Source organism: Schistocerca nitens, chromosome 5 (genome assembly GCF_023898315.1).
Source record: "Schistocerca nitens isolate TAMUIC-IGC-003100 chromosome 5, iqSchNite1.1, whole genome shotgun sequence".
Classification (NCBI taxonomy): Eukaryota; Metazoa; Arthropoda; class Insecta; order Orthoptera; family Acrididae; genus Schistocerca; species Schistocerca nitens.
In genome coordinates this window covers 230,251,109-230,276,082 of record NC_064618.1, presented here as the reverse complement: position 1 = coordinate 230,276,082, position 24,974 = coordinate 230,251,109, and the positions used below count along the sequence as shown (strand labels likewise).

The 24,974-nt window shown below is 41.9% G+C and overlaps 1 protein-coding gene across 1 annotated transcript in view; it reads left to right on the top strand.

Moving 5' to 3' along the window:
• LOC126260357 (acyl-CoA Delta-9 desaturase-like) overlaps positions 1–24,974 on the top strand; it is a 137,364-nt gene that overhangs the window by 43,630 nt on the left and 68,760 nt on the right. The gene's annotated exons all lie outside the window — the stretch shown is intronic.

The following is a 24,974-nucleotide window of genomic DNA, read 5'->3' as shown; positions in this document are numbered from 1 at the left end:
CGGACCGCGGCAGATTTAAAGGCTACCACCTAGCAAGTGTGATGTCTGGCGGTGACACCACACTAACTGATCTCTCTGTTATTTCCCATAAATACTGGACGATCTGGATGGCCAAACCATTCGCTCGAACTTTTGAGAATATTCTTCAGTCCAATCGCGAACAATTGAGAGCCGGTGACATGGCCCATTGTTGTTCGGCAAAATTAAATTCATGAATGCTTGCGGCATAACCATTTCCAGACAATGACTGGTTTAGTTCGACCAGAGGACGCACTCCGTGTAAACACAGCCAACATCATAGAAGAGTCACCTCCAGATTGCACAGTGCCTTGTTGACAACTTGGGTCTACGGGTTGGTAGGTTCAACACCACACCCGAACCTTACCATCAGCTCTTACCAACTGAAATCGGGACTCAGCTGACCAGGCCAAGGTTTTCCAGTCGTGTAGGGTCCAATCGATATAGTCACCAGCCCAGGCGATGTGCTGTTAGCAAAGGTACTCTCTCGGTCGTCTACTGCCAGAGCATATTAACGCCAAATTTCACTGCACTGGACTGCAACTCTAAACGCCGCTGCTCTCGGTCTTTAAGGGAAGGCCGTTGGCGACTGCGTTGTCCGTCGTGAGAGGTAATGTCTGAAATTTGGTATTCTCGGCACACTGTTGACACTGTGGATCTCGAAATACTGAATTCCCTAACGATTTTCGAAATGAAATGTCCCATGCGTCTAGCTCCAACTACCATTCTGTGTTCATAGGCGGTTAAAAAAGTCGTGCGGCCATTATCAGGTCGGTAACCTTTTCACATGAATCAGCTGAGTACAAATGGCAGCCCTATTACACCTTACGTACGCAGTACTAAGCCATGTGTACATGTCCATATAGCTAACCTATGACTCTTGTCACCTCAGTGTAGAGAGACGGAACAAGGCTGTCTCTATACCTCCGTACGAGTCCTAATTTGTCTTATCTTTGTGGTTATTACACGAAACGTATGTTGTCGGCAGTAGAATCATTCTGCTGTCAGCATCAAAAACGTGTTCTCTAAAATTCCTTAATAGTGTTCCTCAGAAAGAATGTCGCTTTCCCTGTAGGGATTCCCATTTGTGTTCCCGAAGCATCTCTGTAATAATTACATGTTGCTAGAACGTACCGGTAATAGACTTAGCAGTCCGCCTCTGAATTGCGTTGATGTCTTCCTTTAATCCGACCTGGTGGAGATCCCTAAAATTCGAGCAGTACTCAGGAACGGATTCAGTTATTTAATCGTATGGAGATTTTATACAATATACAGTTGATACAAGGCAAGTGATTTTATGTTGTTGTTGTGGTCTTCAGTCCTGAGACTGGTTTGATGCAGCTCTCCATGCTACTCTATCCTGTGCAAGCTTGTTCATCTCCCAGTACCTACTGCAACCTACATCCTTCTGAATCTGCTTAGTGTATTCATCTCTTGGTCTCCCTCTACGATTTTTACCCTCCACGCTGCCTCCAATGCTAAATTTGTGATCCCTTGATGCCTCAAAACATGTCCTACCAACCGATCCCTTCTTCTAGTCAAGTTGTGCCACAAACTTCTCTTCTCCCCAATCCTATTCAATACCTCCTCATTAGTTACGTGATCTACCCACCTTATCTTCAGCATTCTTCTGTAGCACCACGTTTCGAAAGCTTCTATTCTCTTCTTGTCCAAACTGGTTATCCTCCATGTTTCACTTCCATACATGGCTACACTCCATACAAATACTTTCAGAAACGACTTCCTGACACTTAAATCTATACTCGATGTTAACAAATTTCTCTCCTTCAGAAACGATTTCCTTGCCATTGCCAGTCTACATTTTATATCCTCTCTACTTCGACCATCATCAGTTATTTTGTTCCCCAAATAGCAAAACTCCTCTACTACTTTCAGCATCTCATTTCCTAATCTAATCCCCTCAGCATCACCCGATTTAATTTGACTACATTCCGTTATCCTCGTTTTGCTTTTGTTGATGTTCATCTTATATCCTCCTTTCAAGACACTGTCCATTCCGTTCAACAGCTCTTCCAAGTCCTTTGCTGTCTCTGACAGAATTACAATGTCATCGGCGAACCTCAAAGTTTTTACTTCTTCTCCATGAATTTCAATACCTACTCCGAATTTTTCTTTTGTTTCCTTTACTGCTTGCTCAATATACAGATTGAATAACATCGGGGAGAGGCTACAACCCTGTCTCACTCCTTTCCCAACCACTGCTTCCCTTTCATGCCCCTCGACTCTTATAACTGCCATCTGGTTTCTGTACAAATTGTAAATAGCCTTTCGCTCCCTGTATTTTACCCCTGCCACCTTCAGAATTTGAAAGAGAGTATTCCAGTTAACGTTGTCAAAAGCTTTCTCTAAGTCTACAAATGCTAGAAACATAGGTTTGCCTTTTCTTAATCTTTCTTCTAAGAATAGTCGTAAGGTTTGTATTGCCTCACGTGTTCCAACATTTCTACGGAATCCAAACTGATCTTCCCCGAGGTCCGCTTCTACCAGTTTTTCCATTCGTCTGTAAAGAATTCGCGTTAGTATTTTGCAGCTGTGACTTATTAAACTGATAGTTCGGTAATTTTCACATCTGTCAACACCTGCTTTCTTTGGGATTGGAATTATTATATTCTTCTTGAAGTCTGTGGGTATTTCGCCTGTCTCATACATCTTGCTCACCAGATGGTAGAGTTTTGTCATGACTGGTTCTCCCAAGGCCATCAGTAGTTCTAATCGAATGTTGTGATTTTATACAATATACATATGATATAAGACAAGATTAAACCTTAAAGTCCGTGTTTTTCAACCAATTAATTAAGCTGGGTGTGAGAGTGAACAAGTCGTCGGGAATTCCAGGGTATGAATGAAGTGGACACCGTTGGACTAAATGTTCAATTGTCTGCTCTTCTTGATTACATTCACACATTGGTGAACTGATCCAGCCCCATTTGTACCTGAAGTAGCTACAACAACCATGTCCAATCCTTAACCAGTTGAGGCGGCACCAGAGGTTCCTCAGTAGGTCAAAACCTTTTGGCTTCTTTGTGGGATCAAGGTGATTGGCTCTTGATGCCAATGTTTTTGTTGACCATTCGTGGAACAAGGAACGTATAGCACTAGTGTTATATACATGGTCTCCTTTACAGATGAACAACAACCTCCCAGAATTCTGCCACTAAACCGAAAGTGACCATTCGCCTTCCCTACTACAATCCTTACGTGCTCGTTCCATTTCAAATCGCTTTGCAACGACGTGACTGTGACAAACACCACGCTACTAATGCTATAATCGAAAATTATGGAGTCGTTGTTCCTACGACACTTTCTCGTACAACACAGAATCATCGACAAACAGACACAGGTTGCTGCACACCCCGCCCATCCGATTATTTATTTATCCGAAGAAGAATAGCGGTTCTATCACATTTCACTGGGGCACTCCTATCGATACCCTTGACTATGATGAACACTTGCCGTCGAGGAAAACGTACTGTGTTGTACTACTTAAGAGCCCGCTCGGTTGGCCGTGCGGTCTACGCACGGCTTTCCGGGCGGGAAGGAGCGCCTGGTCCCCGGCACGAATCCGCCCGGCGGATTTGTGTCGAGGTCCGGTGAACCGGCCAGTCTGTGGATGGTTTTTAGGCAGTTTTCCATCTGCCTCGGCGAATTCGGGCTGGTTCCCCTTATTCCGCCTCAGTTACACTATGTCGGCGATTGCTGCGCAAGCAAGTTCTCCACGTACGCGTACACCACCATTACTCTACCACGCAAACACAGGGGTTACACTCGCCTGGTGTGAGACATTCCCTGGGGGTCCACCGGGGGCCTAACCGCACAATAACCCTGGGTTCGGTGGGGTGAAGTGGACTGCGGTAGTCGTCGTGGGGTTGTGGACCACTGCGGCTGCGGCGGGGACGGAGCCTCTCCGTCGTTTCTAGGTCCCCGGTTAACATACAATACAATACAATACTACTTAAGAAGTATGACGACGTAAGTCGGTCACGAAAGCGAGTGCACTTGTTACTCCGTTCCCTGTATTACTACAGATTGCAAGCAAGTGTCTCCAGTTACACCGGAGTAACAGGATGCGTAGGGTGCCCAGCTGTGTCTTGTGACATCAAAGCAAAACAAGGAAATTCTGACATGCCTGGACAGAGGTTGCACGAAAGTAGGAGCCCGCTGTCCTTGCTGTGAGACTGTATTGGAACTACACGTAAACCCGCTAAAAAAGAAACATAGAAATTCGTTTGGTTGCCATCCGTTTTTAATTTCACATTCGTCGAGGAAAACAGAAAACCGATCACGGAAATTGTGTGGCAACAAACGTACGGCTACAATAGTCATACTTAGGTAACTAATCGCCCACATATTTCACAAATGTAATCCTTATACAGTAATAAACATGTAGAAATTCACAAATAAAATCACTCGTCCTAAGCTCAATAAATAATTCTCTACTTTGCTCGCAGAGCCGCTGTTTTGTATGCGGACTTAAATACGACCGACTGCCCTGTTTGGTCCCTGTACAAAGACCCGAAGTCAGTAACACGAGTCGCTTCGCTGGGCTCGCACGAACTGCTAAGGCGATGATATTCGAAGTGATTTGGCTCTAATTCATTACTCAAATATTCTTCGAAATTGCTATTAAAATGGAATTTCTATTGTATTGGTTTCCATATCGTTGAGAGGTTTTCCCCTTCTAATTGCAACTAAATCTAGATTATACTTTGTTAATAATTAATGAATGAAACTGACGGTTTTGACGGGCTGCTACAGACTAAAACCCCCATCTTCTACCACAGCAGCCGAATCGCTTACGAGATTATTCAGTTGGTGGAGTTTCTCATGAAAGGTGTGCGCACATTACCATCTGTCGTTCCTACATCATTCCACTTTATGACGTCATGTATCGGCTACTACATCTTCGCTCAGCTGAGATGTGAAGCATAGAAATAAATCTTATGGCCAATTTTGATTCCATAAGGAGCCGTCGTGCACAGCGACAGTATATTATTATAAGGAAGGGTCGTAACGCAGCAATCAATCGCAATCCAATTGATTTTTTATTAATCTTGCATATCCAGATTTCACCTGTAAATAGCCATCTTCAATGCATGTGAATGAGTTATAATCCAACAAATTTGTAGCAGTTAATTTCACAATATGGCTTTACTGGTGCATAGGCAGAAGGAAACTCTAAACACTAACAAGCAAGTCAAGAATAAAATATCAAACTACTTACCGTGCAGCTGCGACGCTTAGTTGTGTGGACAAAATATTATATTAAAATGTAAGATATTAACAAAAAAGTGAACTGCTAGTACGAAACGCCATTGATGCGCTTGGCACTTAGCAGGACACTAAAATGGTGGAAGCACAATGATTTCAGCTGGTTTTCGCATCGGCAGCACTGCCCATGGAGCAAATATTCACCTACGTGGAATTAGGCCTCCATCCAAAAACAGGGCACCTTACCCTATACGGAAAAGTTCATGTGTGAATGACAATGTGTGTGTATATGAAGAAATTGCTGCATAGATTACGTACGAGGAGCGCTGTTATCTGCGCCTAGTGACAAAGTCACCGGCGTATGGATGTTTCGTTTCGATCCTCGGAAATACGTCGGGAGTTCCTTCTATTGTCCCTTGTTGGTGAGTTCTAACTATTTGTTGTCCATGCTGAATCCACAACTTTAAACATAAACAGTAATAATTAGCGTGGTACATTGATGGAGACTGAACAGCCTTCTACGAATATTCGGTCTTCTATTTGTGATGTAAAGTCACTCAAAGCTCGTCAGTGAAGACCTAAAACAGACAGTAGGTTCCAAATGTGAGAGTCAACATACATTACGCTGAAGTAATTGTATTGCCCGTGGTATTACCCTCACAACTAAAGAGAAAGTTGTAAGATACCAGCAATAATTTTCTGTCATCTTTATACGAACGATTGAAGTTGCTGCTGTCCTCATTCGTACTCTGATACCGCGTCATCTTTAGCACGATTTATCACAGTCATCTCTCTAAAACTTTCTCAATGACCCACAATCAATAAATTGAAACTCGATTCAGATTCTTCTTTGTGCCTATATTCAAAAGGCATGAACGTTCGCCGGCAAGATAGTTTGCTGACGAGAACGGGGTCAGCGGCAGACGAGACGCGCGTGTGAAACAAAAGGAGAGTGGCCACATGTTTCTTTTTTGCAGCCTGCGGTGGGGCCGCGAGGTGGGACCCATTACGGAAAGAGCGCCGCGCGCCGTGCGTCAGATGTGTTTGAAGCTATACGTGCGCAGTAACTCGTAGGAAAGATGCCGAAAGGAACGTTGCGTAAAATCATTCTCGTTAGCGCGAGGTCTGATTATATTGCCCGATCGACAGACCGCTACTCGTATCCGAAACGTTGCTTCCAGGAGTTACGATCGACCAACACGACCATCCGAGCACATTTGTTGGATAGGTCATAGTTCCCCCTACACATGCTATTCTTCAAGCTTCCCAAGAGAATTGAAATTTCGTTTCGGATGTTCAAGTCTACCTGGGCTTGATGTAGGTCATTCATCATCCTAAGCTTTCTACCAGAGCTCCTAGTTCGTTGGCTTCTTGGGAGGAAGCTGTGACCTCGCGTGCTTGGAAAGCTTAAATGATAGGCTGTCTACGAATACAAGGAAGGATGTAGCGTTCTGGTAACGAGGTCAGTAGAGACGGAATACAAGCTCTGGAAGGGCGAGGAAGGTGAAGAAAATCGGCCGTGTTACATTCGAAGTAACCATCGCTGCATTCGTCTGATCGATTTAGCGAAACCACTTCGAACCTTCATCTGGGTGGCCGGACGGGAATCTGGAACTCCTCGCCCAGAACGCGAGCTCAGTGAGTGAATGTCGTTCTGTTTGCCTACTAAAAGTAAATAATGTGCTTAGAATCCTGTTTCAAACAATATTTTAATCTAAGAAGCATCTGAACGTCAGCATACATCCTGGGACATTCCAGTCCAGAAACGATAGTATTGCAACTAGGCTGAGCGCTTCGATCTAATAATGAAACAATAGTTCTCGAAGCCAAATCTGGAATATCGATAACATAAATAGTTCCCTAACATTATCAGCTTCTGTGGGGGAAGCACATTCAATTAGATTCTTTATTTTTGTCTGCACTATACCTTTAAACATATGCAGCAACGCGCGTGGTTTCGTACCACATATATGGCTGATACTATCAGCAAGATTTGCAGGCAGATAACTTAGTAATGTTACAATGACATCATGACGTTAGCAGCATTACAAATAAGATGGTATTATCTCGCTGCTGATTCGCAGGCCAATCTGAAATCTCCCCTCCTGAGAGCCTTGCTTATAAACACTTACCGCTTAAGTACTTTGGGCGTAACTACGAGGGCAGTTCAATAAGTAATGCAACACATTTTTTTTTCTCGGCCAATTTTGGTTGAAAAAACTGGAAATTTCTTGTGGAATATTTTCAAACATTCCCGCTTCGTCTCGTATAGTTTCATTGACTTCCGACAGGTGGCAGCGCTGTACGGAGCTGTTAAAATGGCGTCTGTAACGGATGTGCGTTGCAAACAACGGGCAGTGATCGAGTTTCTTATGGCGGAAAACCAGGGCATCTCAGATATTCATAGGCGCTTGCAGAATGTCTACGGTGATCTGGCAGTGGACAAAAGCACGGTGAGTCGTTGGGCAAAGCGTGTGTCATCATCGCCGCAAGGTCAAGCAAGACTGTCTGATCTCCCGCGTGCGGGCCGTGCGTGCACAGCTGTGACTCCTGCAATGGCGGAGCGTGCGAACACACCCGTTCGAGATGATCGATGGATCACCATCAAACAACTCAGTGCTCAACTTGACATCTCTGTTTAGTGCTGTCACAATTGTTCACCAGTTGGGATATTCAAAGGTTTGTTCCCGCTGGGTCCCTCGTTGTCTAACCGAACACCGTAAAGAGCAAAGGAGAACCATCTGTGCGGAATTGCTTGCTCGTCATGTGGCTGAGGGTGACAATTTCTTGTCAAAGATTGTTACAGGCGATGAAACATGGGTTCATCACTTCGAACCTGAAACAAAACGGCAATCAATGGAGTGGCGCCACACCCACTCCCCTACCAAGAAAAAGTTTAAAGCCATACCCTCAGCCGGTAAAGTCATGGTTACAGTCTTCTGGGACACTGAAGGGGTTATTCTGTTCGATGTCCTTCCCCATGGTCAAACGATCAACTCTGAAGTGTATTGTGCTACTCTTCAGAAATTGAAGAAACGACTTCAGCGTGTTCGTAGGCACAAAAATCTGAACGAACTTCTTCTTCATGACAACGCAAGACCTCACACAAGTCTTCGCACCCGAGAGGAGCTCACAAAACTTCAGTGGACTGTTCTTCCCCGATCTCGCACCGTCGGATTTCCATATGTTTGGCCCAATGAAGGACGCAATCCGTGGGAGGCACTATGCGGATGATGAAGAAGTTATTGATGCAGTACGACGTTGGCTTCGACATCGACCAGTGGAATGGTACCGTGCAGGCATACAGGCCCTCATTTCAAGGTGGCGTAAGGCTGTAGCATTGAATGGAGATTACGTTGAAAAATAGTGTTGTGTAGCTAAAAGATTGGGGAATAACCTGGTGTATTTCAATGCTGAATAAAACAACCCCTGTTTCAGAAAAAAAATGTGTTGCATTACTTATTGAACTGCCCTCGTATATCGACAACACAGACGACATTGTTACATTTGATTCTTCATAGATTTCAGAAATCCCTGTTCTTCTTTAAATGCTGTCTTCAGTGATACTTCAGAGGAAAGACAATTGTATCTTACCCATCAGTAGTGCGGTTCCCTCCCAACGATCGTAGTGGGTTTGATGATAGTCCGTACAACGGACGTAAAGATCGAATCCAGTTTTGTACTGCTCGCATTGGTCATCACAATCCAGTAATAGTAAAATTTTGGCTTAACATGTGTACAATGCACTATACAATATGTAACTAAATTTCGTTTATAGAGTTTGAATCCAGGTCCCTTACAATAAAAAAAGTAAAAATGAGCTCTAAAATGCATATCTTAAGAACTATGATCACTTGTTCATCTACGCTGCTGTGAAAAACAGCTCTCCTTCTGAACAAGTGCTCATTGCTCTTAAAGTATGAATTTATGAGCTCATGTTTACTAGACTTTTTTCTTGTTTTGGTGTAAAGAACCTGTCTTCAAAGTCTGTTCAAGGGAAATAAATTACACCCTGTAGCTGGAGGCCATAGTGTTAATGAATTACAACTGCAAATCAAATGTTATTTATTGCAAAAAATTAATAAATGACTTTCTTTCTTAGATAGCTTAGAATATTATATTTTCATATTACAATGTTGCAAATGTGTTCAACATACAGTAACCAAGAATGACTCATTTGTAATTAATTCGTTGATGTCACTGTCTAGAAGCATTTATTGTACTTCCAGTACTTTTCATATTACTTTAATGCAGCGAAAAATGGAATTTTTTGTATGCCTAGTAGTGCTCCCGCTCGCAGAACGCGGCTATGTATATTTCTTAGTTTTCCCTCTAGTTGGATCTATATTGCGTTGTTCCACGTCGAGACAACTAAATATCGGAGTCAGAGATGAAGCCGAGATTTTCATGTACAAATTATGGAGGCAAACATTTCATGTACATGAAAGCCACACACAAGTGAAATGTGAAAAAGAAAGCAGACGATGGTAATTAGAGAGATGACGATCATTTGTTGCAGAACTCTTGAACCAACCGAAATGACACTCGTACGTGCTTATTCTCAGTGACAGGAAAGTACATGAATTTAGATGTGAACTGACGATCTAGTCGACGCTCCAAAACGGAAGAATGAGTCTACACCGTGTGTCAGTAACTGTTTAAGGCCTCTCACGAAGTTTTTCCCAAAGGTGGCTTACAAAACTCTCGTTCGACCTATACTTGAGTATTGCTCATCAGTGTGGGATCCGTACCAGATCGGGTTGACGGAGGAGATAGAGAAGATCCAAAGAAGAGCGGCGCGTTTCGTCACAGGGTTATTTGGTAACCGTGATAGCGTTACGGAGATGTTTAGCAAACTCAAGTGGCAGACTCTGCAAGAGAGGCGCTCTGCATCGCGTTGTAGCTTTCTCGCCAGGTTTCGAGAGGGTGCGTTTCTGGATGAGGTATCGAATATATTGCTTCCCCCTACTTATACCTCCCGAGGAGATCACGAATGTAAAATTAGAGAGATTCGAGCGCGCACGGAGGCTTTCAGACAGTCGTTCTTCCCGCGAACCATACGCGACTGGAACAGAAAAGGGAGGTAATGACAGTGGCACGTAAAGTGCCCTCCGCCACACACCGTTGGGTGGTTTGCGGAGTATAAATGTAGATGTAGATGTAGAAGTATTGTACGTACGTCTCATCCCCAGTCCTCGGCGTAAGGAGCGAACATGGAAATCCCAAGTGCGACACCTCCGCTTGGGACGAAACATTGTTTTCAGTGAAAGCTTTCTCGACCTCGTTCCGTGTAACGGAACTCTCATGTTTTGTTGACTTCAGCACCGTTCAGCGTGACCTCCCGCTTCGCGCTGTACGTAGAGAGTGAAACGCTACGGATGGAAGACGGCACTTGCTACAGCGCTTGCGTCCCGCCCCCCACACTTTGAAACGTGTGGACAGAAATCCAGTACCACAAACAATCAACCAAATTTAAGGACTGCTGTTTATGTTTGATGCTGTAGTTTGGCTGTCGACTGTTCACACAGTAGGCGAAGAACGATCCCATGTTGCTACCCATCATTTTATACAAACTAAATCAGTGCTGTGTATTTCATTTATAGGCCACCATCATCTCATTTATTTTTTGGGGGGATGGGGGGTTCCGTGCCTTAGTTGGCAAAAAAGAAACCTTTATCAGGGCCCCGTTCCTCATTCGGTGAAAACGAAATCCTTACAGGATCGGTTTGTTGTCCACCTGTCTATCTGTTTGTCCAACTGTTAAAAACCCTTTTTCTAGGAGCCCCTATATGTAACAAGCTGAAATTTATGTCGTGTACCGAGGGCTATGGTCCCTTGCCGGTGCAAAAAATTGAAGCCTCTAAGCTAATGCTGTCAAATGATACGAGTATTTATGTCACAATTTTAATACTTGCAAACAATTATTAAAACCTATTGGGTTCTTCCCGTAGGCCTCGAATCACGAAATGTTTCAAAAAGGAAGGTTCCACAGTATAGCTACAGGAGAAAATCCGAAAACCGTAAATCTGTAATTATATCACACAAAAAAAAATTGCCCTTTCCTGTCTGACTCTCTGCTTGTTCGTCCGTCTGTTAAGACCCCTTTTTCATTGGAACGGGTAGACGTATCATATACTAAGGCTTACGATACCTTGGCGGCGTAAAAGATTGAGGCCTTTAAGTCACCGCAGTCAAGACACAACCATTTATGTCACATTTTTTGATACTCGTAGACTCACACATAAAACCCTATAGGGTACTTCCCGTTGATGTACAATGATGAAATTTGGCAAGAACTGATGTTTCACAGTGTAATTAAAGGAAAAGATCCGAAAATGGTTAATTTGTAATTATACCACACGTAAAAGACACTTGTCATTCATTGTTCGACGTCACTCTTGAAATTAAAACAGTAGTTCTGCATTGAGGCTGACTGCGTCGCAATGGTAAAGTCAGACATCATGCAAAGAATGACTTCAATGCTCATAAGACTCGTCTCGGAATTTATCCATTCTTAGCCTGATGTTGCAATTGCGGCCCAATCGTCCTGAATCGGGCACCACCGATTACTATAATAATGGTCGCCTCTCTCCTTTATTCGACTTTTATACTACTGTAAAAAATATCCTCGAAAATTCCGGAATCACTGGGGCCGATATGTTGCCAGTATCAATGTACATAATAGGCAAGAATGGCCTACATTCTCGATTCCCGGAATGGATGAACTTCCCATGTGCATAATTAAGTTTGTACGGAACCCTCCGTACGCTAGTCCTAATCTCGCCTAGTCTTTTTGTGTGTGTGTGTGTGTGTGTGTGTGTGTGTGTGTGTTCATGCCGTCGTAACAAGATGTAGACTATTACGTGATTTTTACATCCACGTCTAAATTCGTACTCCTCATATCAGTGTGAAATATATAGCGAATGGTGCTTCCTGTTTTACCACAGACTAGGGTTTCTGCCCGTTCCAGACAAGTAAATTAACGGGAAGCGTGATTGCTAACATGTGTCTGTGCGCTCTGCGGTAAGTCTAATCTTATCTTCGGGGACCCAAGTGAAGTCATATGTCGGGGTCTGGAGTACTTTCCTAAATCCCTCTTTTAACATTAGTTCTTGATATTTTGTGGGTGAGCTTTAGAGCTGTAATTAACATCTTTAAGAGCCTTCTATTTTAGGTTTCTCAGCACTTCCAAAATACTCTTGCGTGTGTCAGTCAAACGTGTGAACATTCGTCCTTTGTACTTCGTATGGCCCTCACGCAACAGCACTATTCTAGGATTCATTGCACGAGTGTTTTTAATCAACATCCTCCGCTGACTGAATGCAATTTGCTAATATTCTACCAGTAAACCAATGCCAGTCACCCGCTTTCCCTATGACTGAGCCTATGCGATCATTCAATTTCATATCCCCACAACGTCTTCCACCTATGCATTTTTATGACATTACTGCTTCCATTTGTGACTTGTGACTCTTTAACATTTTAGTCATTTTTTTTGTTTTTTGGAGCTCATAATTTACATTTATAGATGTTTAATACAAGTTTGCTATCTTTACGCCGCTTCTAAATCCTATCAAGATTCAACTGGATATCTGTGCAGCTTTTTTTCAGGTATCGTTTGATTATAAATAACTGCATCATCTGAAAAAGTTTAACGTTACAATTAATAGTGCCTGTAAGATAATTACTATACAGCATGAGCAGCAGGTCTCCCAATATATATTCGTCGGGCACTCCTGATGTTACTTCTACACCTGTGGTTAACACATTGGACTCGTATGGGGGGTAATGCGATGCGACGATAGTTTCTCTGGGAGGACAAGGATGATTTCCTTTCCCATTCCCTCTCAATTCTAGTTCTTGTTGACCTCGTCATCCACAGGACTTTAAATCCTGATATTCTTCGTAAGTGGAAGGACAGGGATTGGAATCTTGGTCTGGTTATCTAAGTTTTAGATTTGCCATGAAGGATAATTTGTTTTGCTGGATCATCTGTCGTCCCCTATTGAATTTGTTCCTCAAATCATGAGCCGGCGAGTCACTCGTTTCTTTTTTCCAGATAATAGTTCATCTGAAGTCTGGACAAGACGAGAAGCTATTTAAATGGATTACTTCAAAGAACGTGCAAAGCCTGACTCGATGTCACGACATATGCAGATTATTACACATCCCAGTAACCATCCACCAAACATTGATTGCTTTTTTACAATGTTGCTGCTCCATACTTGAATTCTTATACGCAACAAGTAACACAGCTAATTTGCACGGTAACTCAGTCAATAGCGTTAGCGGAATAATGTTATTCATTCTTCACTATTTTTTCATACTGAGAATTTCATAAAGAAGTAATATTGACATCAAATATCGATTCTCCCATATTTGATTTAACCATTCGTTTGTTTTGGTCATGCACCTACCTGGCAACAAAATTGCTATTTTTATTTAATTTTATTCCATTTTTATCTCATTTTCTTCGATTTTGGTGTTATAAGAAACTCCAAAACACTTAGAAAGTGCCTTTCGCCTGTACTTCAACTTTACTATCCATTTGCTCGTTTGAGTTTTTATTAAAGCATTGTTTGTAGCTTAATATCGGAAAGCAATATCTCTTCTCTTTGCTTACTTGTTTTTCTAGTTCTTTTAAATCAAGTGAAGCACCGAAGCCAATGCAAGAACTGCTCTCTCCGCTGTTTGCAAGTCCCGTAGTTCTGTTGGTCTCACAGAAAATGCTCGTAAATTCTTCGAGACATCTGCGCTACTGCTGTTGCACATTTTCCACTGACGTAACTCCACGTGCTTCAGGGACGCCACTTCCAACTTGATCTCTTAAACATATACCTAAGAGAGATAAAGAAATATTTATACTAAATATTCCCTATGATTTTCATTGATGAGATTGCGGCTCTGTATTTTATTAGACTTTCGGATGTAAATAAGTAGTCAACAACATTATTTGTTCGCTGAAAAGGAAACTAAGGACAAAAGTCAATTTACTCAGAGAAAAGGTACTACCAATACATTGGTATGAGTATTCTTATTAAATTATTTCATAATAACTTAATCTTCTATGTTGCTCTTGAGCTACAGTAATTCTAATGAAAACATTTCTTGAATTTCTTTGGAACACTTTCTTTAAGGACAGTGCGTTAGCGTATCTAGCGTTTCTGAAAGAACACGTTTCTCAGCGGAGAAAAGTTCATAACGATTAGCAGTGCAGCAAATTACTTCTTAATTCACAGCGCTGGAAAACAGCGAAGCTGTTTAGCAACTTTAAATCTTAATGCGTGTGGAGATGCCATAATGTTGATTAGGCGCCAAAGCAGACAATAGCGTTGGTTTTCATTTCTTCCCTGTTTATTACTACTCACTTCTCGCTTTCTCGCTTATGTAATGGGAAGCACTCTGCCTTACGGCGTCGCTGTCTAAGCGCGAAATCCTCCTAACTGATCCGTCACTAAACGGGAAAACTGTTTCTTGGTTCTGAATTAAATTTAATACTTCCAATTTGCCTGCCAGACATTCTGGAGATAGTTCTACAATATCAAATTCATCACTACGGTCATCAGATGACAACGCTATCGGATTTGGTAAAGAGTGTAGAGTGAGTTTGACAAATACCACCAACTACCTCGAGAACTTTCAAACTTTTGAAATGAAACTTACTTCATTAATGAGAGGAAATAATTGAAACATCGAGAGCATATTTTATTAAAATACTTTGTCTTAGTGTTTCATAATGACGCGACCTAACACCCAAAATGATTTGATTCAGTCTAAAACTGGTCGTGGAAACCTGCGCTTTTATATAAGAGAACAGATATGTGTATCTCCTTATCTTTTGTGATGTTAACATTGCAGGGGGCAGCTGATCGTATTTGGCTGAAACAGACAGCATGATATACAAAATATTTACAGCAGTTTCCCACTTTTTCCACATTTTGTGGACAAGTATAAAATAGAAGTGGGACACAGTGCGTAGAAGGATTCTACCATACAGATTGTGCGAAATGAAAAAATGATTGATATTGTTTACTAAGTGTAAACAGCAAACCATTATATAGACAGGGCTTAAGCAGCGACTAGGTTAACATATTTCTCGTATGTCTCAAGGTTAACCACTTTTCAGATTCTCGTTAGATCTCAGAAAACCTTTTCTTCTTGCAATGTTGCCGCCAACAGCCATCAACACGGCCAGTACCAAGATCTCCAATTAAGATAATGGGTAACGAGCAGTCCGCGATCAAAGCTGCGTCCGAACAACTAAGATCATCATATGAACTTGAAATGCATTTCTCTAGATCCTCGTTGCAGATTACATCGTGTGCACCTGAAGAGTAGTGATATATAGCACTCCTCTTCAGGTGCACATGATGTAATCTGCAATGAGGATCTAGAGAAATGCATTTCAAGTTCATATGATGATCTTAGTTTTTCGGACGCAGCTCTGTTCGCGGACTGCTCGTTTCTCATTATCTTAATTGGAGATCTTGGTATCGCATCAGGCAGTAACTAAATTGAAAGTTTATGAACTTTGTCAATTAAAACGCGCCAATGCGCTACGTCGGTCTACAGAATTGTTCTTCAGGTTCACATTATACGTTCTGCAACGAGGATCTAGTGAAATGCACTTCAGGTTCATATGATAATTTTAGTTCTTTGGACACAGTTTTGTTTGCGGACTGCACATTTTCTATTATCTTAGTTGGAGATCTCAGTGCTCGCCATGTTGGCATGAACCATGCAAGAAGAAAAAGATTCTCTGAGCTCTTACGAGAATCTAATAAGTTGATAACGTCGTTTTTTCTGCCAAATATATATACGGACACCGCCATACAGCCAACCATCAAGTGGTTTAAATGGCTCTGAGCACCATGGGACTTAACATCTGAGGTCATCAGTCCCCTAGAACTTAGAACTACTTAAACCTAACTAACCTAAGGACATCACACACATCCATGCCCGAGGCAGGATTCGAACCTGCTACCGTAGCGGTCGCGCGGTTCCAGAATGAAGCGCCTAGGACCGCTCGGTCACAGCGGCCGACCACAGCCAACCATCGCACAAAGTATCTTCCTTAATTGGCATTCTACTTTACACTTCGTAAATTGCTGTTTGCTGAAACATAAGGTATGAATAAATGACTGATATACGTCACCACTATACAAAACCCAAAGCGATTATTCTACAATAATGGAAAAAACGTAACTTACAGGAATCCACACATCACGTACACTGTGTTTCTAGATAATTAGGTAACATGTATTTAAGTGGTTGAACACCACATTCAGCACTAGTGGACTCTCTTGGCTTGACAACGACACTGCAGCCGACGTTGGAAGAAGAATCTTTGCGTTAACCAATGAGCTGATAAAGAACGTTTTGCTGCGTCTTATATCTGCTACACGAGAAATGTAGATAATTCACGTCTTCTTCTTCATTGCGTTAATTACATGATGGAGATTCCTTCAATTCTATTCGGAATAGAACTGCCGGGAATCTGCTATGATTTAAGCGTATGCGCGTAATCGTTGTTATGAATCTCCTGCTCCTAGAGTTGCGCTCTACCAAAATTTAGGTTCGCTAATTTTGTTACAATGCATAATTGACGTAGTAAATCGTAGTATTTCCGCTAGTATTGGTAGCACTGGTACGGAAAGAAACAAATGAATAAGGGTGAGACAAATAAGGAGCCGACGATTCCTCTTTGCTTTTTTGTTTGTGTGTTTAATATTTTGCACGCAATTAGAACTCCCACATCTTTCAATGGTAGGCCATTGTGTATTTTATATAATTACAGAATATCAATTGCGTTTCATAAGTAATAAAATTTGTTTATCGCGGAACTTCCCCGTTTTTATGTAACCAAAATGTTCAAATGTGTGTGAATTCCTAAGGGACCAAACTGCTAAGGTCATCGGACCCTAGAGGCACACACTACTTAAAGTAAATTAAACTAATTTATGCTAAGAACAACATACACACACACACCCGTGCACGAGCGAGAACTCGAACCTCCAGCGGGAGGGGCAGCGCAGTCCGTCACATGGCGCCTCAAACCACGCGGCCACTCCTCGCGGCATCTAACCAAAGCAATTACTTTTGACGCAAGTACATTTTTCATGTACAAACATAAAAAATCTATATAATTATTGTTGCACGTATTTTATGCTCAATAGAACGTTCTTCATCATGATCAGAGGCAAGATTTTCCTGTTGTTATTGATAAGTATGAAAGTTGTTTATGAATAAGTTAAAATGGCTCTGAGCACTATGGGACTCAACTGCTGAGGTCATTAGTCCCCTAGAACTTAGAACTAGTTAAACCTAACTAACCTAAGGACATCACAAACATCCATGCCCGAGGCAGGATTCGAACCTGCGACCGTACCGGTCTTGCGGTTCCAGACTGCAGCGCCTTTATCCGCACGGCCACTTCGGCCGGCAATGAATAAGTTAGTAGAGGCGTTTTATATAAACGCGACGAAACACTAAAGCGATGTTCGATTTGTTTTTGTTTTGCAGTTTTATTTTACCACGGGGGGGGGAGGGGGGGGGAACCGCATTTTAGCCCGCATCTCGTGGTCGTGCGGTAGCGTTCTCGCTTCCCACGCCCGGGTTCCCGGGTTCGATTCCCGGCGGGGTCAGGGATTTTCTCTGCCTCGTGATGGCTGGGTGTAGTGTGCTGTCCTTAGGTTAGTTAGGTTTAAGTAGTTCTAAGTTCTAGGGGACTGATGACCATAGATGTTAAGTCCCATGGTGCTCAGAGCCATTTTTTTTGGAACCGCATTTTGTAACACTACATGTTCAATCCGTCTTTTATTTTTTACGTCGAAATCTCTCTGTTTCACAGTACAAACCGACAATTTTCGGGTAAAACCTGAGTTAAACACTGACGACTTCAATTTTGCTATAAATACTGTTTATTCTTAAATAACAGACAGTAGGATAGCTACTGTATGTAGAACAAAAATATTCCACAGATTTTCTAGTCGGTTGACCGTTTCTGACTCATTTGGGGGTCTCTAGTTGGGGGTCGCATACGCAAACAAAGAATCGAAATGAGATAACGCCCGATACGAACGCAACACACCTAACGAAGGAGTAACGCGGTTACGATCTTAACTGACCAAGGCTACTAGGAAAGCTGCCGTAGTCTACTCTTACCTATGATAGTCTACTGTAGTATGTACGGTATCTGCTCCCACTACAGTCAGTAAACCAAGGATATAACGCTATTTTAGCCTGCAGATGGTCACATTGCACAGCTTTTGATACCTTGGCAGAATATGATTGCGTCTGTTAGTCGTTCCCCGCTTTTACATTGAATAAGCTCAGCATATCTTGATAAGGAAGTCTGTCGTTTGGGATGTCACTAAAGTTCATTGCTCGCTTCGATAAGTTGACTACTATTTCATTATGAAAGATGCTACTGTATCCTGGAATCCACAAGAAATCGGCTCCTTTCCTACTTGCTTATTTGTAACGACTTTTTTAAAATAATGTCTATAACTATAGGCGACACGCTTTTGTTCCTTTTTGGTTTTTAAAAACTCCGTAGTGCATGAAGGGAACAGGTCAATATCAACATACTGCTTCACGTGGAGGACATGCTGTACGTTACAGCTTCCCTAACTGCGATGTCAGCCGCACAACAGAGTGTTGTCTTCTTAGGTAGAGAATATAGGGCTTGGTAATTTTCTGCAGTGTTGTATATTGCACATCCTACATTTCGCTGTCGATGGCCTTGGATCCATCCTTACAACTCTTTATCGAATACAGGAAAATAGCATTGAGCAAGATGTTAGACTCAGTCTTAAAATTTGGAGAATCTTTATGTTGTACGATATTATCAAAGATTAGTGTATTTTTTCTCGGAAGTTTATTGGAGCTGGGAATTCCAGCAATATTTTATTTTCATACAAGGTACACCATTCAAGAGGTTTCGTAATCAGTGGCTTTCTTCTATTTCCAGGAAAGTAGTTAAATTTTTCGATGTCTGACAAATATATTTATTATGCCATTGATCAGAGGGTGTCCTGCCTGCGATATTCGCTTCAGTTTCCTTCTGATTATCAGTGGTGGTTACGCTGCCTCAACAAGGAGAGCATTGGTGTCAATCTGTTTACCACAGATAAAAAATCATCGTATTCCTTTACAAGCTAATGATGTATAGTGGATAACTAAATGGCCAAAGAAACAAATTTTTTTATTATTCACTTTAAGACATAAAAGCATACAAATTATGATAGCTAAATTATCCAGGTAAATGCTCTTTCCTGGTGTAGGGAGGTGAGCCCAACGCCAGAAATGTCGTCACAGCTTACTAACTTCCGAGTTTAACCCGCCTCTAGCCTCCCACAGTTTCCCCAACGCAGTTCATCCAGTAAATAATGACGCAATACCGTTCCTCCGTCTAGCCTACAGCAGTTACTTCTTTCCACTTTCACAGACTCATCTGCTGTCCAGTTATCAATGGTGCGATCGTTTGTTACTTACAGGTGATGTAAGAGAATTGTGTCGTAGCTGTTTTAAGTGTGGCTGTTCTGTGTAGCACTTTTGCACCAACAATCTACTTTACTTCCGCGTCAGTCGCCCAGTGTTTTCACAAGATATTGTTATTATTGCGAGTAGTTTATGTTCCTATAAACATAAAACTTGTACGTACTATCACTCAAGTCTCCTTGTTTTTATTTCATTTTCCTCTTTATTGTTTTCATTATCTCGCAGAGAATTAATTAGCATTGTTACAGAAATAGAGGCAGCATCGAAACTCATTAACGTAAAATTACTGGACTGATGAACAAGAAATACGAAAATACTGTGTTTTAACACAGCCAATGCGCTGAGTAATAGGCATTTACTGTGACCGTAAAACCGAGAGTATATGAAGTGCAGTTCTTCCTGGTGTCACTACAATCAAGAGAAAGCAAATCCGAGCTGCTTAATTATCTTCTTCAGAACTCACAGAAAACAGTCGAGAAAATTAACTAACGGTGAAAGGACCCACAGGAAAGAGCGGAAAACAGTTCGTAACAGTTCTCCTTTTCCGAGAATGAATGACTGCGCAGATTACTGTTAACAATCGTTTCGGCACTATTATTAAGCATTGGGTGCTTGAGTGCTTAGATCCGCAGAAATGCAGGAGAGACGTTCATAAGACCCCTTCCTTAATATAAATGAAAAAATTTAATATTAAAACAGTATTATCTATTTATAATTGGTTTGTTGAGAGTGAATAAGAAAATATTTATCCTGATACCGTGACCGCTATTTTAGTATGATATGAAATACAGTTCTATTAATTACAATTGTCCTGATTTCAATTAAAAAAAATATTTCACTCTTAACTGAGTCCACACCAAAAGTTTTGTTCATTGAAAATATGTCATTCTTTGTCTACCTGTCTTATTGTTGCCATTTGGTTCTTGTACATATGTATATTACCCATCTTTCCCTAGAGATTACATGTATTTTTCTCAGGATTTCGAACATCTTGGACGACTTCACGTAGTGGAACGCTTTTTCCAGATCAACAAATACCATCAATGTGTCTTGACTTTTCTTCAGTCTTGCTACCATTATTAAGCACAACTTAAGGACTGCATCTCTGCTGCTTTCAATTTTTCTGAAGCCAAACTGATCGTTGTCTAACAGATCCTTGGTTTTCTTTTCCACTCTCATGTATATTATTCTCGTTTGTTTTAACTTATATGCTGTCATTAGCAAAACTGTTGTAGGCAGTATACACGACGGAACTAAAATCGTGGATCAGCTGTTGGTTTGGCTAATCTTGTGCAATGAGGAAGTCGTGAGGCACCTCCGCCACTAGGCATGGCTGAGCATTGTGTTACGAAGCTGTACCGAATAGCTAGGTCTGTAAATGAAGCGTAGGCAACAAATTGGCAGATACTTCTTCACGACGTGAACAGCGTAATAGCGTGGTTTCTGTTCTGAGTCGTCCTGTGTCAATGCATACAGCTGGAGGATGAAGTGTGTCGAAATTGTGCCACATCCTGAGGAATAGGTTTTCTCCTGATTCTCCAGGGTGAGTCGCGTCCTATTCTAAGATCGATAAGCTAATGCTACTGATTATAAAGGCTGAAGAAAAATCTAGGGATTTGAAGTTGGTACATAGTAGCTTTCCTTTTCTTAGTTTAAACCCTTTTCTGGTCGCTACAGATATAGAACATATGGTATAATATTTTTATACAGTATCTCTCATTGCTACTGCTTAAGTTACGCCAGCTGACAATAAATCACGGTTTGTTGTCGAAATCTCTATCGACTATAATCTATTGATGGGAACAGAAAATACTTATCTACCAAGAAGATACTTAAGGATTTAAACGGCGTGGATTACCAAAGAATGTTGTCGCTATGACTGACGTAATGATCGTAGGCTGAATACCATAATAACTGTTTCTCTTTGCAGACAAATTCTGGTGACGCAAACTACCTCCATCAATCGTACTAGAAATGAACGTTTTTACTTTTACTTCCACCTAGCGAGGTGACGCAGTCGTTAAGTCAACGGATTCGCATTCGGGAGCGCCGGGTTCAAATCTCCATCCGGCCATCCGGATGTACTTTTCCGACAGTGTCCCTAAATGGCTTGGAGCAAATGCTCGTATGATTCATTTGAAAAACACACGGTCGACTTCTTTTCCAGTCTTCCTCTTATCTAAACTGATGCTCGTCGTTAATGGGGCACTAAAAGCCAACGTTCCTTCCGACATCTGCATTTACATCTGTCTATTTTGCATTCGGCAAGCCAGTGCACTATACGATGTGAACTGTACATAGCATCCCAGTACCACTTTCACACATCCCGCTTCCATTTGGGTACGATGCACGGAAGGAATGGCCGTCGGTACTTTCAGAACGCCTCTCTGGTTTGTCGTTTTGCTCATTATGCGAATATATGAGGAAATGATATCTCTCGGACATTTAATAATTTCTATTACTCCCATAAGTTTCCGTTACAGCATCTTCCAATAAAGAATGTCATCACTGGGATTCACCAGTTCTGACTGATCATGCGCAAGATGAATGGCAACAATACGCTCTAAATCATTTTTATTTCTTTCATTACATAACTGGTTGAATGTGCGAACAGACGAATAATACATAAGAAGTGGCTGGATGCGTGGTTGCAAAACGATACCTCTTGTGAACGCTTCCTTCACGAACGCTTCCTTCAAATTTTTTCACTCTATCTACCATTCGTCAGAACTATATTGATCTCTCCGAGTAATTGATCGACATAACCGAACATATTTGACGTGTTGTCTGTCGGATCGTGTCTGAATCTTAGGCCGACATTTTCGTGAACGATTTTCCTGACGTTTCGCCAGAACATGTGGATAGTATTATCATACGTTCATCCCCCATTGAGAGTGATGCCACGGGCAATGGAGGGTGATATTCTGACAATGCCAACCACTTGTTCTAGCGAAGTCAGGAAAATCGTTAAACAAGCTTCCACCGAAGATCCCGAGACAGAAGCCAACAAAATGGTTCAAATAGCTCTAAGGACTATGGGACTTAACACCTGAGGTCATCAGTCCCCTAGACTTAGAACTACGTAAACCTATCCTAAGGACATCACACGCAGGATTCGAACCTGCAGCCGTAGCAGCTGCGTGATTCCGGACTGAGAAGCCAACTAACATAACGTCAAATCTGATACTGTTCGATTATAGTATCTTCGATCCTATCTAAACTAGTGACCGCATAAAGTACCGTTTAATGAGCCAATAAAGGTTCATCCGTGGTCTAGGAGTGCCAGCACGATAGCTCAGCGTGATCGGTCAAAGGACTGAGTGAAGTATTCAACGATGAAGCTGAAGGGGTTTCATGTGACGTCCGCTCAGACCAAAATAAAGGACGATCAAAATAAAGGGGAAAAAAAAGAATGGTAGTGTCTTCGACTAGTAGTCTAAAGTCCAGGGTCTCGTGTTCGAAGCCAGCGATTGTTTGAATCTTGAATCAAAATTATCAGCAATGGCAGCTGTAGACATCCAGCATAAGAAGTCATCCTCGGATTGCCGGCGTGTATGTCAAAGAGGGCGGAGAAATGGGCAGAGGTTCAGAGCGCTCTCTTGTCCCTGGGGTGTTGGGAAACTGCCCTTAAGGATCTGCATCAGGTGGGACTGATGGATGAATCGAAAAAGTGCAAAGAAGGGCAGCTCGTTTTGTATTATCGCGAAATAGGGGAGATAGTGTCACAGACATGATACGTGAATTGGAGTGGCAATCATTAAAACAAAGGCATTTTTCGTTGCGACGGGATCTTCTCATGAAATTTCCATCACCAGTTTTCTCCTCCGACTCCGAAAACATTCTGCTGGCCCACATCTTCATAGGGAGAAATGATCATCACGATAAAATAAGAGAATTCAGGGCTCGAACGGAAAAATTTAAGTGCTCGTTTCTCCCGCGTGCCGTTGGAGAGTGGAACGGTAGAGAGACAGCATGGAGGTGGTTCACTGAACCCTCTGCCAGGCTCTTTATTATGAATAGCAGAATAATCACGTAGATAGATAGATAGAGAGGCGGAAGAATCTGCAATGACGTATAGCATGAGGATGCGGAATTCGATGGAAACCATTGAATTAAAGTCGCATTATGTGTATTCACAGGATATGTGGGGCGTAATTGATAAATTGGCAGATTGATCTCTCCATTGGCAAAAGATTCAGGATTAGTCTCTCATTCGGATCTTTGCCGGGGTATTGTGAAGGAGGTGTTGACCATGAGAAAAATATTGAATTACTAAAGAATGAGTAACGTCCTACGAGCCGGGGAGTGGAATGTAAGAAATTTGAAAGTGGCAGAGAAGCCAAAATACCTGTAAAGGAAAATGCAAAGGGTCAATTCAGACAATGTTGGGTTCAATGAAGTAAAATAGAAAGAAGATAAGAATTTATGGTTGGATGAATACAATGAGTGCATGGGAAGGTATGGCAGAGAGTGAGTCACTGTGAACTTTATAGCGATAAGGTTGTTGTAGTCAGAGACGACGGGATACCTACGCCAACTACTGTGGTTCAGGTATAGATGATGATGATGATGATGACGATGATGATGATGATGAGACAGAGAAAGTACATGACGGTACTGAACATAACGCAAAGTAGGGGAAGCAGTAGAAGATAGAGTTACTGGAGAATACTACGAATGAGAGAAGCGTAAGACTAATTGAATTCTGCAGAAAATTTCAGTTAGTAACAGCGAATACGCTGTTCAAAAATCACAAGAGAAGGATTTATACCCGAAAACCGCCCTGAGACACGGAAATATTCGAGCAAGATGCCGAGGCAGAGGTTCCAAAATCAGGTATTACATTGTAAGGTGTACCCAGGGGCAGATAAAGATTCAGAGCACAATTTAGTAATGATGAAGGCTAGACTGATGTTTAAAAGAATCGTCTAGAAAAATGAATTTGGAAATAAGTGAGATACTCAAGCAATGACGGAAGATGAGATGCGTTTGAAATTCTGTAAGGCTTTAGATACTACGGAAATGAATACCTCTGCAGGAAGAATTGGAAGCCATTTTGACTAGAGAGCCACAGAAATGGAAATACCTCAGCTCATCACAACGAGGTTGCCACACCATAAGAATAAAGTGAGTGAATGTTACACAACATTTTCATGCAAACATCAGTCCAGCTTGCGAAGTAACATCGCCTCTTATTAGGTTTTCTCTTCTTCCACAGGATAACC